At 39.9% G+C, this 13,872-nt stretch overlaps 1 protein-coding gene across 12 annotated transcripts in view; it reads left to right on the top strand.

Annotated features, from left to right (window-relative positions):
- The window catches only part of CACNB2 (calcium voltage-gated channel auxiliary subunit beta 2), a 431,046-nt gene that overhangs the window by 265,403 nt on the left and 151,771 nt on the right, over window positions 1-13,872 (top strand). Inside the window, exon 1 of one of the 12 annotated variants that reach the window (XM_066232422.1) lies at window positions 709-872. The exons of the other annotated variants lie outside the window; for them this stretch is intronic. The gene's annotated coding sequence lies outside the window, so the exon portion shown is untranslated. Of the gene's footprint in view, window positions 1-708; window positions 873-13,872 lie in introns of those variants that run through there. 12 annotated transcript variants of the gene reach the window in all.

Here is a 13,872-nt window from a genome sequence, read left to right as displayed (position 1 = left end):
CTCCCCCGTATCCTCAGTCACAATCGCTCAGCTCTGCTGTTGTGGTGCTAAAACAGCCATAGTCACAATGTATAAAATGACTAAATATGGCTAAGCTCCAATAACACTTAACGTAGGAACACTGAAATATGGATTTTATATACTATAATTATTAAGTCATGAGATATTATTCTTCTGTTGATGGTTTTCAACTGCTGAAAAATGTGACCACCATTCTGGGTTCATGCAACTGGCAAAGAGAGACAGCAGGTTGATGTTGGTCCCAGAGCTGTAGCTGGCTGGTCCTTGGTACACAATATGTGATTAGAACTCTGAAGGTGGGGTTTTTTTTATTTTAATTTATTGTGTTTACATAGACTCTAGAATCCCCCAAATCTGAACGTGTTTTTATACCATCAAAAGTGTAATGTTTTCTACACAAGCCTCATATAAATTTAAGACTGTACTGTAAATGACCCTGTGTAGAAAGCTATTTTATTTGAGTTTTCTGAAAATTATACTTGCCAACTCAAATATTAATTAACCTTTACTCTTTACTCAGATGTTATATTTAAATTTCTACCCAGATTTGGAAATTGACTGACAATGATTATTATGAAATACACAGGGCCCTTGACCTTTTTCTTTTGGTTCCTTCAAAAGCTCAAAAGGTCCTTGTCTTTATATAAATTAGAATCTGAGAACATGATGCATCAGTTGTTTGTAGAAGGTATTATATTGGAGAAGCGGTCTAGCCAACAGTTTGTGTGGGGGTACAGGAAGCAGAATCCAGGACACCGGGAGGCAGAAACCACAGGGACCAGCAACAAAGAAAACTCAGCTAATCGTTGTGGGGAATTTCTCCCTCTGTCTGAATACAAATCCTGAAATGTGTAAGTTTTCACGTTTGAATTATATTCAACTAACAACAGCATATTTGGTGATATGGCAACAGTTTAATTCTGAATGAGTGTTAATTGGGTATGTCAGTACTGAAATTATTTGTTTTCTAAAACACTGACACAACCTGAAGTTCTCTGATTTTTATAATTATATAGCTCATACAGAATTTCTTTCTCTAGATTTGATTGCTTTAGTTTAGACAAAATCTTTTTGAGGCATGTGCTTTAGAACAATTAATGATGCATAACTGTAATATTAGATTCCACAGTGACTGGGTAGGAAGAGGCTTCCTGAGTCTACAGGTCGTGGCTGATTGGGACTGTGAACCTCAACTTAAAAAAACAAGACAAAAAATACCTCTTCTTGAGGTAATGTACATCATGACTGTAACAGTGCTGTATGATATATTAGAGAGTTGTTAAGAGAGTAAACCCTAAGAGTTCTCATCACAAGAAAAAAAAAATTGTTTTTTTTTTCATTTTCTTTATATCTCTGTGAGATAACAGATGGTAACTAAACTTACTGTGGTAGTAATTCTGGCCCTCAGTATACCAAAATTCGAGAACGCTCAAGTCCCTTATGGAAAATGGTGTAGTGTTGTCATTAACCTGCATACATCCTCCTTATGTTTTAAATCGTCTCTAAATTACTTGTAATACCTAATACAATGTAGGTGCTATTTAAATAGTTGTTACACTGTATTGTGTAAAGAATAATGACAAGAAAAAAGTTTGTTCATGTTTATTACAGGTGTAACTATCCTAGGCCAAACTACATACTTAGTACATGTCAGCAGCAGCATAACTTTTTTGTCAAGTACTTTTATTTAATTTATTGTGGTGACACGGGTTATTAAGGGTATGTAAGTTTCAAGTGTACAATGTTACAATACACCATTTGTTTATTGCATTGTGTGCTCATCACTCAATTTTTCGAATGTTTTTAATCTGTGTTTGGTTGAATCCATGTATGCAGAACCCACGAATACAGGGGGCCGAGTGTATATGTAAGATGAATCACTGTTCTGCACACCTTAAACCTACAGAGTGCTGTATGTCAGTGAGCCTCAGGAAAACTAGGGAAAGATGCCTCTCCTTCGCTTTTCCTCCCAACTCCCCAGCAGAATGCCGTGCCTGTCTGCATCTTGAGCAGCCCCACTGGCTGCAGCTCCGTGGAGAACATGGCGGTGAGCAGGCCTTGCTCTCTGGGAGCTGACTTTCTGATCCAAAGTGTTTGTTAGCTTAATAGACAAAGTTCTTGCTGTCAGTCACTTTTTTTTTTTTTTAAGTTTGGAGGCTTACTCAGATTTCTCTGCCAGAAACCACATTGGTTTAAACATTTTTTTAAATTGTGGTTAAATATACATAACAAAATTTATTATTTTAACCATTTTTGAGTATATAGTTCTGTGGCATTAGTGCAGTTGTTAAACACAAATTACCCCGCCCCTCTTCTCCCTAGCCTCTGGCAATCAGCATTCTGCTTTGCGTCCAGAGGAGGCTGCTCTAGGTGCCCCTGCAGGGGGGTCATACATTTGCCTTTTGTGATTGGCTTATTACATTAATCATAATGTCTTCAAAGTTCATCTGAAACTGAATTTAGGAATGTCTTTATTTTTTATATTAATTTTTTTAGTTTAATTCAATTAGGTTAAAGCAGTGGTAGTCAACCTGGTCCCTACCGCCCACTAGTGGGCGTTCCAGCTTTCATGGTGGGCGGTAGCGGAGCAACCAAAGTATAAATAAAAAGATAGATTTAACTATAGCATGTTGTTTTATAAAAATTTATTCTGCCAAACAGCGAAAATTCAACATAAAGTACTTGGTAATTATTATCATATGCTTTAACTTGCTGGAACTCTGCTTTATAAATTTTATAAAGTAAAGTTACTTCCCTATTTTATAAATCACCATTACTGTGGAACCGGTGGGTGGTTAGAAAATTTTACTACTAACAGAGATACAAAAGTGGGCAGTAGGTATAAAAACGTTGACTACCCCTGGGTTAAAGCCTTTTATTTCAAGAACAACAAAGTTCTTATTTCCTTGAAAAAAATATTTTTTAAGTGCTGACTGAATCCCCAAACAATATTTTTTATTGTGTTTTTGCCTGCACTAAAAATGAAAAAAAAAATTAGTGGTTGAAAAGCCTTGAGTATTAGTCTAACTATGAGAACCAAAGTCCACTCCTTGTATGTGAGCAAGGAATTATTTTGAGGATGGTCCTCTTTTAATCACTGCCAATAGTAAATGAGAAATTTTTAATTAGGAAAACTAAGTTTTGCAGGTTATTTTTAGAGAAAGATGAGCAGAATAGCAGATTATTCTTAATTTTTCAGATCTCTACAGAAAATATGAAGAAAACAATAAGTACTATCCCAACTGGGGAAATCTTACTTTTTAGAAAATGTATAAAATTTTCTCCATGCAAGCCTGATGTAATCCAAATGGTATTAATTAGCGTATTTCTCCTTATGAAAAGAAGACTGTGGTGCTCTCCCTTGAGGTTGGGCTGTCTTGCTTGTAAGACCCACAGAAGATAGTCTGGATAATGAGCACAGTAGGTTTTCTGAAAGTAGAAGGAAGTGAAGTCAACAGAGTTGCTAATTCTCACTGCTGAGATCAAATCTTCAGACTCAGTGCCAGCTGGGAAAATTATACTCCTGGCTACTCTCCTTTGGTTCTGTTGTCAGGAATAAACAGGTAGGAGCTGCCACATAGCTTCCTACCTAATAGAAGGCTAATTTTCCTGTGATTTAATTGCCTACAGAGGTTGAAATGTGGAGCTAGAATTGGATCAGTGAGTGTTCATGAAATATGTGTTTCACACAGGCAAAAGTTGACCCTGAGAGCTATTGTTCCCTAACAGTGTGCATTCCTGGTGTGGCTTACCCAGAGCCCAGACCCTGCTGGCCTTAGGCAAGTAAGCTCCACCCAATTCCAGGCATCTCTCTGAATGTCTGTGGAGACATTCTCATACAGTGTACTTGATTCTTTGTGAAACCTATAAAAGGATAACCTGAAATGCATTGAACTTCCATTTTTGAAGTGGGACCTTCATGTATTTTCACCATATCATCATATTCAAATAGTTATGTACAGTTATAAATTATGCACATTGGGGCTCTGATATTAGTGTTTTTAAAATTACTGAAGAGGGCTATAACTCTTTAGTATAGCAAATAATACTAACAAAAGAAAAAGAGAGTGTTTTGCCTCAGCTTGGATCTCTTATCTTCTAGCATTGTCTAGATTTGTCCAGATTTTTTAAGAGGGTAGTCTTCTCTTTGCAATAGGCTTTGCAAATGTATTATCACCCCAGGAACTGTTTTTCTCCCTGCTTACAGTTTTATCTTTCTCTTTTATCTTTCTCATATTTGGATGCCTCACTGGTAGGAAATAGAGATTATTTGCTAAACAATGCACTGAGTCCAAAGAAGTTGTCTTTTTACCTACTTAATACTCAATATCACCCAGTTTGATATAATAGACATATACTTTATTCACTTACTCAAAAATATTAATGAGCACCTACTATGTACCAGGGTGGAACCAGGCCAATTTAAAGTTAAAATTCCTGAAGCTCTAAATGAAATCTGGCAGTGAGCGGGGAGCTGACACACAGCCTCTGTGTTGCATTAGGCTCTGTCGAAGTCCCTGAGGGGCTTTCGGGTGGGAGTCAACAGCCTATCCCAGTGGTTCTCAAAGTGTGCACCCTAGAAGATTTCCAAGTGCGCCCTATGGTATTCGGGAGAAACATGTGCCTGTTGGGGACCAAAAGACCAGCAGGATTTTAGGAGTTTAGATTTTGGGGGGACAGAGGTGTGGGGAATTAGCTGTAAGCTGACAGTCTGCCCAACCCCCCACCTCACTTGCCTGATTAGGTTGCAAAAGGCTATTAAGCTGTGGTGCTGGATTGTTTACACTACCCCCCATATTCCCCAGAAAGACTGGAGGCAAGTTTCTTCTATCTTTTGTTTGATGTAAAGTTATGATATGTATGGTGGGGGTTTTCTGCACTCAGCACAATTAAGAGTAAAAAGAGAGAAATTCTTCAATGTATTGATGAGGAAATGAGAGTTTGTCTTTCAAATAGATGCCAAACATTGAAGAAATCGCTAGGACACATCAGGCTCATGTTTTTCATAAACACAAGAATGAAAATACTTAGCACATTCCTTGAGACCTGCCGAATTTACTAAATCTTAATAAGAATGTATCTATATATATAAAAAGATAACTTTTTTGTTGTTTTTCTATTTTTTTGTGTGTGTGTGGCAGAGACAGTGTCAGAGAGAGGGACAGATAGGGACAGACAGACAGGAAGGGAGAGAGATGAGAAGCATCAATTCTTCGTTGCAGCTCCTTAGTTGTTCATTGGTCAATTTCTCATATGTGCCTTCAGCAGACTGAGTAACCCCTTGCTCGAGCCAGCGACCTTGGGTCCAAGCTGGTGAGCCTTACTCAAATCAGATGAGCCCACACTCAAGCTGGCGATCTCAGGGTCTCAAACCTGGGTCCTCCACATCCCAGTCTGATGCTCCAGCCACTGCGTCACTGCCTAGTCAGGCCGTTTTTCTATTTTTTAACCCCTCTTTTTTATGAATTCTCAAAAGCATAACTCAAAAAATGTAACATAAAAATGTTTTTAATGTCAGAATAATTTTAATTTTGTATTTATTTTGTTTAATTACTATGAAAGCACGCTTGGACTTTATATTTTTCTTTAATATTTGACTTAATTATTACATTTTTCTCAGAAATTTGTATGTATTGCGCCTACAATTATTTGTAGGATTTTAAATGCGCCATGACTTCAAAAAGTTTGAGAACCACTGGCCTATCCTATTTGTTCAAGATCCTTTTCATTACTGCCCCTTTAGCAACAGCTCACCACGTCTGGGTCTGGAAGAGTGTACACTGGTGGGGAAGTGTATCCTAAGAAGAGTGAACCTGATAAGAGACCAGAACAAATCTATAAAGAGACTCAAGGCCAATTGGCTAGGGGATTCAGGATGTCTGGTATCCATAGGAGCTGGAGCTACTCTGAATAATGTGGTAGCCCTCATCATGTATGGCTATTTAAAAATTACTTGATGCAAATTAATAAAACTTTAAAAAATCAGTTTCTTAGAGGCCCTGGCCAGTTTGCTTCATGGTAGAGCGTTAGCCCGGCATGTGTATGTCCTGGGTTCGATTCCCGGTCAGGGCACACAGGAGAAGCAACCATCTGCTTCTCCACCCCTCCCCCTCTCCTTCCTCTCTGTCACTCTCTTCCCCTCCCACAACCAAGGCTCCATTGGAGCAAAGTTGGCCCGGGCAATGAGGATGGCTCCACGGCCTCCACCTCAGATGCTAGAATGGCTCTGGTTGTACACAGAGCAATGCCCCAGGTGGGCAGAGCATCGCCCCTAGTGGGCTTGCTGGGTGGATCCTGGTCAGGCGCATGCAGGAGTCTGTTCTTCTGCCTCCCTGATTCTTACTTCAGAAAAATAAGAAAGGAAAAAATTTTAAATCAGTTTCTTATTGCAGTAGCTATATTTCAAGCCACATGTTGGCTAGAGGCTATAGAATGGAAGAGTTAGGATACAGAACATTTTTTTTATTACAAAAAGTTCTGTTGAGCAGTGCTTGTTGGCCCTGGCCGGTTGGCTCAGCGGTAGAGCGTCGGCCCGGCGTGCAGGAGTCCCGGGTTCGATTCCCGGCCAGGGCACACAGGAGAAGTGCCCATCTGCTTCTCCACCCCTCCCCCTCTCCTTCCTCTCTGTCTCTCTCTTCCGCTCCCGCAGCCGAAGCTCCATTGGAGCAAAGATGGCCCGGGCGCTGGGGATGGCTCTGTGGCCTCTGCCTCAGGTACTAGAATGGCTCTGGATGCAACAGAGAGATGCCCCAGAGGGGCAGAACATCACCCCCTGGTGGGCATGCCGGGTGGATCCTGGTCGGGCGCATGCGGGAGTCTGTCTGACTGCCTCCCTGTTTCCAGCTTCGGAAAAATGAAAAAAAAAAAAAAAAAGGAGCAGTGCTTGTTTAGAAAGAGTGTTCATGCAAGGCCAGAGAAGAACCTTCTAGAGCTCCCAACCTTCGGCCCGGGCACCTTTTTTCCAGATTTAAGGGGCAAGCTGCTTTATAGAGCTTGCATTCTAACTGAGGTCAAGAGGGGTAGGACAGATAATTAAACTGTAAACAGTGATTAAACAAATGTTCATAATCTTCAAGAAACTACAAAGAAAATAAATGGTGGTGTAATAAAAACTGTAGAAAGAGATGGAAGAAGAGTTGTAAGCAGTGGGAAAACCAGAAGTAGAAGTTGTAAAGCAAAAAGCATCTGTCATATACAAAAACAAACAGGAAAGCTGGTGGTCACAGCTGGAAGGCAGTGAAGGCAAGTGTGAGATGCATTTGGAGACGTAGCCAAGGCCACATTATATAGGTACCTGAGGGGTTTGGGTTTTATTTGAAGTGCAATGGGAAGAAATTGAAATCTTTTTAACAGGATAGTGATGTGACCTAATATATGTTTGAAGAAAATTGATCTAGCCACTGGGTGTAGAAATGTGTGGGTTGGGTCAGAAGCAGAAAGACCAATTAGAAAGCTGTTTCAAGAGTCTTACCTGCAAGGTTAGTGACTTGTCTCGGGTTGTGGGGTGAAGTGGGAGTGGTGGCTAGTGATATTTTCATAGAGATGGGCAGCTTTTCTTTTAGCCAACAAATATTTATGAGTGCCAGCTATGTACCAGAACCTATGCTGGGAATTCAGCAGTGAACAAAAGTGACACAAATTCCTGTCTTTTTTTTGTTGTTGTTGTTGTTGTTTTTCTGAAGTGAGAAGTGAGGAGACAGAGAGACAAACTCCGGCATGCGCCTGACCGGGATCCACCCGGCAAGCCACAAGGGGTGATGCTCTGCCCATCATTACTCTGAGACATTACTCTGTTGCAAGCCAAGCCATTCCAGCATCTGAGGTGAAGGTCATGGAGCCATCCTCAGTGCCAGGGCCAGCTTTGATCCAATGAAGGCTTTGCTGCAGGAGGTGAAGAGAGAGAGAGAAAGAGAGAGAGAAAAGAAGGGGAATGGTGAAGAAGCAGATCAGTGCTTCTCCTGTGTGCCCTGGCCGGGAATTAAAGCCGGGACTTCCACATGCTGGGCTGACATTCTACCACTGAACCAACTGACCAGGGCCTGTAGTTTACATATTCCGTATATTCTCAATGTATAAGACGCTCCTATGTATAAGATGCACCTTAATTTGGGGGCTCGAAATTTGAAAAAAAAATGTATTACATAGTTATTGAACTCTAGTTTTATTCATAAAATTCATACAGCTCATCATGTCAAAATTCCCATCCATTAGCTTGTCCTCATTGTGTCTGATGATGAACCACTGTCTTTAACTGTGAGCACAAAACAAGTATGAAAAAGCAGAAAATGCAAGTAAAAAAATCTACAATTACTGTATAAGATACATCCAGTTTTTAAACCCCCAAATTTTTTGAAAAAATGTGCGTCTTATACATGGAGGAATGTGGTAAGTGGCAGAGTCGTCATAAATAAATCCATAAATATCTGTATGGTGTGTCAAGAAGTGAGAAGATGGAGAAATATAAAGCAGAGAAAGGGGAATAGTGAGTAGCTGATGGATTACCATTTTAAATACTATGACCTTTGACATTGGAAATGTACAAAGACATTTTGAGAGTAAAAAAAAAAGTGTTTCCAGCCTGACCTGTGGTGGCGCAGTGGATAAAGCGTCGACCTGGAAATGCTGAGGTCGCCGGTTCGAAACCCTGGGCTTGCCTGGTCAAGGCACATATGGGAGTTGATGCTTCCAGCTCCTCCCCCTTTCTCTCTCTCTGTCTCTCCTCTCTCTCTCTCCCTCTGTCTCTCCCTCTCCTCTCTAAAAATGAATAATAATAAAAAAAATTAAAAAAAAAAAAAAAAGTGTTTCCAGAAGTGGAGGTAACAGGGCCAAAAAGACACCATGATCCTTCAGAGTCCCATAGTCTTTCACTAAATCAGTACTGAGACACCCTCCAAAAAATCAGGGTCAGCTTCTTGCCTCTTCGTTGGATTGCCAATATCATTGGTCATGTCTTGGGAGAAACTTGAATATTTATCATCATAAAAATGAGGTATACCTCTTCTTAATTTTTTTATTTATTAATTGATTTTTGGAGAAAGGGAAGAGAGAGAGAAAGAAAGAGAGAGGAAGAGTGAGAAAGGGAAAAGAACCAGGAAGTATCTGTTCATAGTAGTTTCTTCCTGTATGTGCCTTGACCAGGCAAGCCCAGGGATTCAAACCAGTGACTTCAGCATTCCAGGTTGATGCTTTATCCACTGCCCCACCACAGGTCAGGCTGTATACCTCTTCTTTAATTGATTAAAATCCAAGTAACGGCTGTATATATGAAAAATTTACTACAAAAATTGAGAACATAAAAGAATTTTGTAAATCTCTATAAAAATGACCAAGGAATTTTATTTTTAAAAGTATTATGAACATGGTAAACACACACACACACACACACACACTCACAACTTCAGGCATTACAAGGAAAAAAGTCAGATCTTCCCATTCCTGGCCCTGGATTCTTCTGGTTTCCTCCCTGGAGGTAACCGCTGTTACCAGTCTCTTGGGTATCCAGGCATAGAAGTTCTGTCTTGAATGAACAAAAAGGTCACATGAAGAACTTCAAAAAACACTGATGCCTGGTTCTGCCCCTCAGAGCTTCTGATTGAATTGGTCCGCAATATGACTCAGGCACAGAGACTTTTCTCAAGGTAATTTTAATGTGTAGCCACTCAAATATTCTAGAGATAGCCCTGATACTAATATATACATGCATTTAAAAAATAATATTTATACACATGATATAATTTATACACATGATAGCAGACAGTATCTGCTGATTTGCCTCTTTCTTTTTACCTGTAAATATATCTTGGAGATTGTTCCATGTTAGCCAGTATTGCCAGATATACACAGATCCCTGTCTTGTTCATTTTAATGTCTAGATATTATGCTATCATATGGCTGCCACGTAATCAGATGCAATATTACTAAATTACTCCGCTAGCACTGGACAGTTGTCATTTGAAGTCATTTGTTAACGCAAATAATGCCACAATGAACATTTTTACATATCTAATACAAACACTGGTGTTTTCTTTGATTTTCCCCCTTTTCAAAACATCATAACTAAAGTTGGGCCTTTCTTTTTCTCTGAGTATCTCTTCCAACTTTTTGCCTCTTTTTTTATGGGATTATTGGTTTTTTTCTTATTGAGTTCCAAGATATATATGAAGAAAATAAATGCTTTATCAATGGTAAATTTTTTTATTTTATTTTTTGTATTTTTCTGAAGTTGGAAATGGGGAGGCAGTCAGACAGACTCTCGCATGCACCCGACCGGGATCCACCCGCATGCCCACCAGGGGGCGATGCTCTGCCCATCTGGGACGTCTCTCTCTTGCAACCAGAGCCATCCTAGCCCCTGAGGCAGAGGCCATGGAGCCATCCTCAGCACCCGGGACAGCTTTGCTCCAATGGAGCCTTGGCTGAGGGAGGGGAAGAGAGAGACAGAGAGGAAGGAGAGGGGGAGGGGTGGAGAAGCAGATGGGCGCTTCTCCTGTGTGCCCTAGCCCGGAATCAAACCCGGGACTCCTGCACACCAGGCCGACGCTCTACCACTGAGCCAACCAGCCAGGGCCAAAGGTAGATATTTTTTATAGTTTTATTGGTGATCTTTTGTTTTATTTATGATTTTCAATTCTGTAAAGTAAAATGCATGGCTCTTATGTCTTTAAATTTTAAAATATCCATCAGTCGTTGATGCAGATCCTCTAAGCTACTTGAGGACAGGGGATGTGTCTTATTTGTTCTTGAATCCCCAGTGCCTGGCCCACGGCAGAATGATTGATGTAAACATGATGATGATGAAGAATCATTTAAGTTGATTCCATGTATTCATCCAGAAGATGTTTAGGAATTAATGGTATTGCCATACTTTAATTTCCTTTGTAATAGAATGCATCAGTTTATACCTGGACCACTGAGCATGTATCCATCCAGGTTAGCTCAAAAGCCCTCCTCTTGCTTATTAAGCTTTAACTCCTTAAACACACTAAGATCATTTTTTTCATGTCAGTCTGTCTGCCTTAGAACATTGTTCCCTTTCCTCTTTCTGTAATGTCTGCCTGCAAACTTCAAAACCCGCCCTAAATACGCTTCTCCTTTTGGAAGCCTTTCCCCTGGTCTCCTGCAACCTTCTCCCAGAGCACCCTGTGTTTTCCCTTTACAGTAATTACCAAAAAAGTCATAAAGCAATGTTTTGTGTTGTTACTTCTATAATGTCTGTCTCCTTCACTGTACTGTCGTCTTCCCAAATGGGCACCCACACTGAGGATACAGAGGTGAAGAAAACCTAACTCCCTGACTTCATCAATGATGTTACATTCTAATGTATCTGTATGTTGGGGAATGGGAGATAAAATAATAATACTTAGTTATATACACATTAAATGATTGTCATTTAAAGTAAGTGAAAGACCACATAGGTGTATGTATATCTTTGGTTTGCAGGGTCCAAATCTGGTGTCTCTGTTAACAGTAGAAGCATCAGATATATAAATATGCATGCTGTGCCTGGCCTGTGGTGGTGCAGTGGATAGAGTGTCGACCTAGAGAATGCTGAGGTCAATAGTTTGAAACCCTGGGCTTGCCTAGTCCAGGCACATCTGACAAGCAACAAGCAATCAATGAACAACTAAAGTGACTATACTTCTCACTTACCCCGACCTCTTCTCTCTGTAAAATCAATAAATACAAAATCTTTAAAAATATATGCATGCTCTACCGGCCTATGAAATAGTGGTCCCAGGCCATAGTGAAAGGGTCACCAGGCAGTGGTCAGCAGCAGACCACTTTTCTAATCTTTACCTAACTGTCAAACCATTTTTGCCTTGCTTGTTGGAAGTTTTGCCATCATTGAAGTTCAATATACTTTTAAACTTAAAATAGTATGTGTCTAAGTCATTTGGACAGCTATAATAAAATACCTTAGATTGAGTGGCTTATAAACAACAGAACTTTATTTCTCACAGTTCTAGAGGCTGGGAAGTCCAAGATTAAAACCCTGGAAGATTCGATGTCTGGTGAGAGCCTGCTCTCTGGTTCACAGATGACTGTCTTTTCTCTGTGTCCTTACATGGCAGAAGGAGATCTAGAAGGCTCTCTGGAGTCTCTTTAATAAGAACACTGGGCAGTGTGTATGTGGGGAGAGGAGGTTAAAGGAATTGATTTAAAAAAAGGAAACACTCACTGGCATGTACGCATTGTGACTGTAGGGTCAGGGGAGGAGGGGGGTGGAAGAGGGTATGGAGGGATAAGTGGTGATGGACAGAAACGTGACTTGGAGTGGTGAACACACAATACAGTGTACAGGTGATGTGTTATAGAATTGTGTACCTGAAACCTATATAATTTTGTTAACCAGTGTAATCCTAATAAATTCAATAAAAAGGAAAAAAAAACTACTAATCTTATTCTTGAGGTCTCTACCCTGATAAACTAATTACTTCCCAAAGGCCCCACCTCCAGATATCACCTTGGGTATTTGGGTTTTAACATATGAATTTTGGGGTACAGAGGTGAATATTTTTATTGCAAATATTCAATATGTGGGGCTACATTCAGTCTATGGAACTATGTATTGAATAGTTACAATAAAAAATTATTTCTTGTCCCTGGCTGGATGGCTCAGTGGTAGAGCATCGGCCTGGCATGCAGGAGTTCCGGGTTTGATTCCCGGCTGGGGCACACAAGAGAAACGCCCATCTGCTTCTCTACCCCTCCCCCTCTCCTTCCTCTCTGTCTCTCTCTTCCCCTCCCTCAGCCAAGGCTCCATTGGAGCAAAGTTGGCCCAGGCGCTGAGAATGGCTCCATGGCCTCTGCCTCAGGCACTAGAATGCCTCTGGTTGCAGTGGAGCAACGCCCCAGATGGGCAGAGCATCGCTCCCTGGTGGGCATGCCGGGTGGATCCCAGTCGGGTCCATGCGGGAGTCTGTCTGATTGCCTCCCCATCTCCAACTTCAGAAAAATACAAAAAAAAATTATTTCTTATTTATGAGACAGGAAATATTATAAGAATTGCTTTCTTCCAATTGTCTATATCCTATGTTTTGTTAAACCTTGTTAATATTTTCTGGATTTTCTAACATTAATATTTTTATTAATATAACCAATAGCTTGGTTATATTTCCAAACCATTTGAAATGTGCAGCCTACTTCTAAACATAGATTGGTATGAACCAGATTGTCTCTATAGTTCTTAAATCACCTCCTGAAGGTAGGCTAACTGATTAAAGGGACGCATTAACTATTTTAGGTCAGTAGGGTACCTTTCAGTGCTTCATTACTAAATGCTCCATACCCCAGTGCTTTCCAGCCAAATCCCTGATCGTGTAGCCTATTTTTAATATCAAGTCTCTGTGAACCAAAGTCATATCTTTCCAGAAAGTTAGACTTTTAGAGCAAATTACTGAGTCATTTGGCCTGCTTAAGTTTCTAACCTAGTCCCAAAAATTATTTAAATAGTCATATGAGAAAAGCCTCATGTTTCAGTGGATATTTAAAATAATTATTTTAATACATTCTCTACAGAGAACTGTAATACTCTAGGTAAGCATTTCATATCTAAATAGTTTTCTTTTAATTCTTGTATCCAGGAGATCGAGAGCTTGCTTCCCTTCCCCACATACAAAGCAAACCATCAAGGCTAAATCAACCAATTAGAGAAACATGTATCTGAAAACCCTATTTTTTGCAACACCAAATATATTTTCGTGGTATTTTGTTAGACATGTTAATTGTAATAAGAAGAGTTTTTTATTTCTATTCATAAAATAAAATTTAAATTTGCTCTAAAATGAAAACCAATCCAATCCTATTTCTTCTGTTATTTTTGTGTACTCCCATTATTTTTACAGACATGAA

Source organism: Saccopteryx bilineata, chromosome 5 (assembly GCF_036850765.1).
Source record: "Saccopteryx bilineata isolate mSacBil1 chromosome 5, mSacBil1_pri_phased_curated, whole genome shotgun sequence".
In the NCBI taxonomy this organism is placed as follows: domain Eukaryota; kingdom Metazoa; phylum Chordata; class Mammalia; order Chiroptera; family Emballonuridae; genus Saccopteryx; species Saccopteryx bilineata.
The sequence above is the reverse complement of the archived record's forward strand: the minus strand, read 5'-3'. Positions and strand labels throughout refer to the sequence as shown.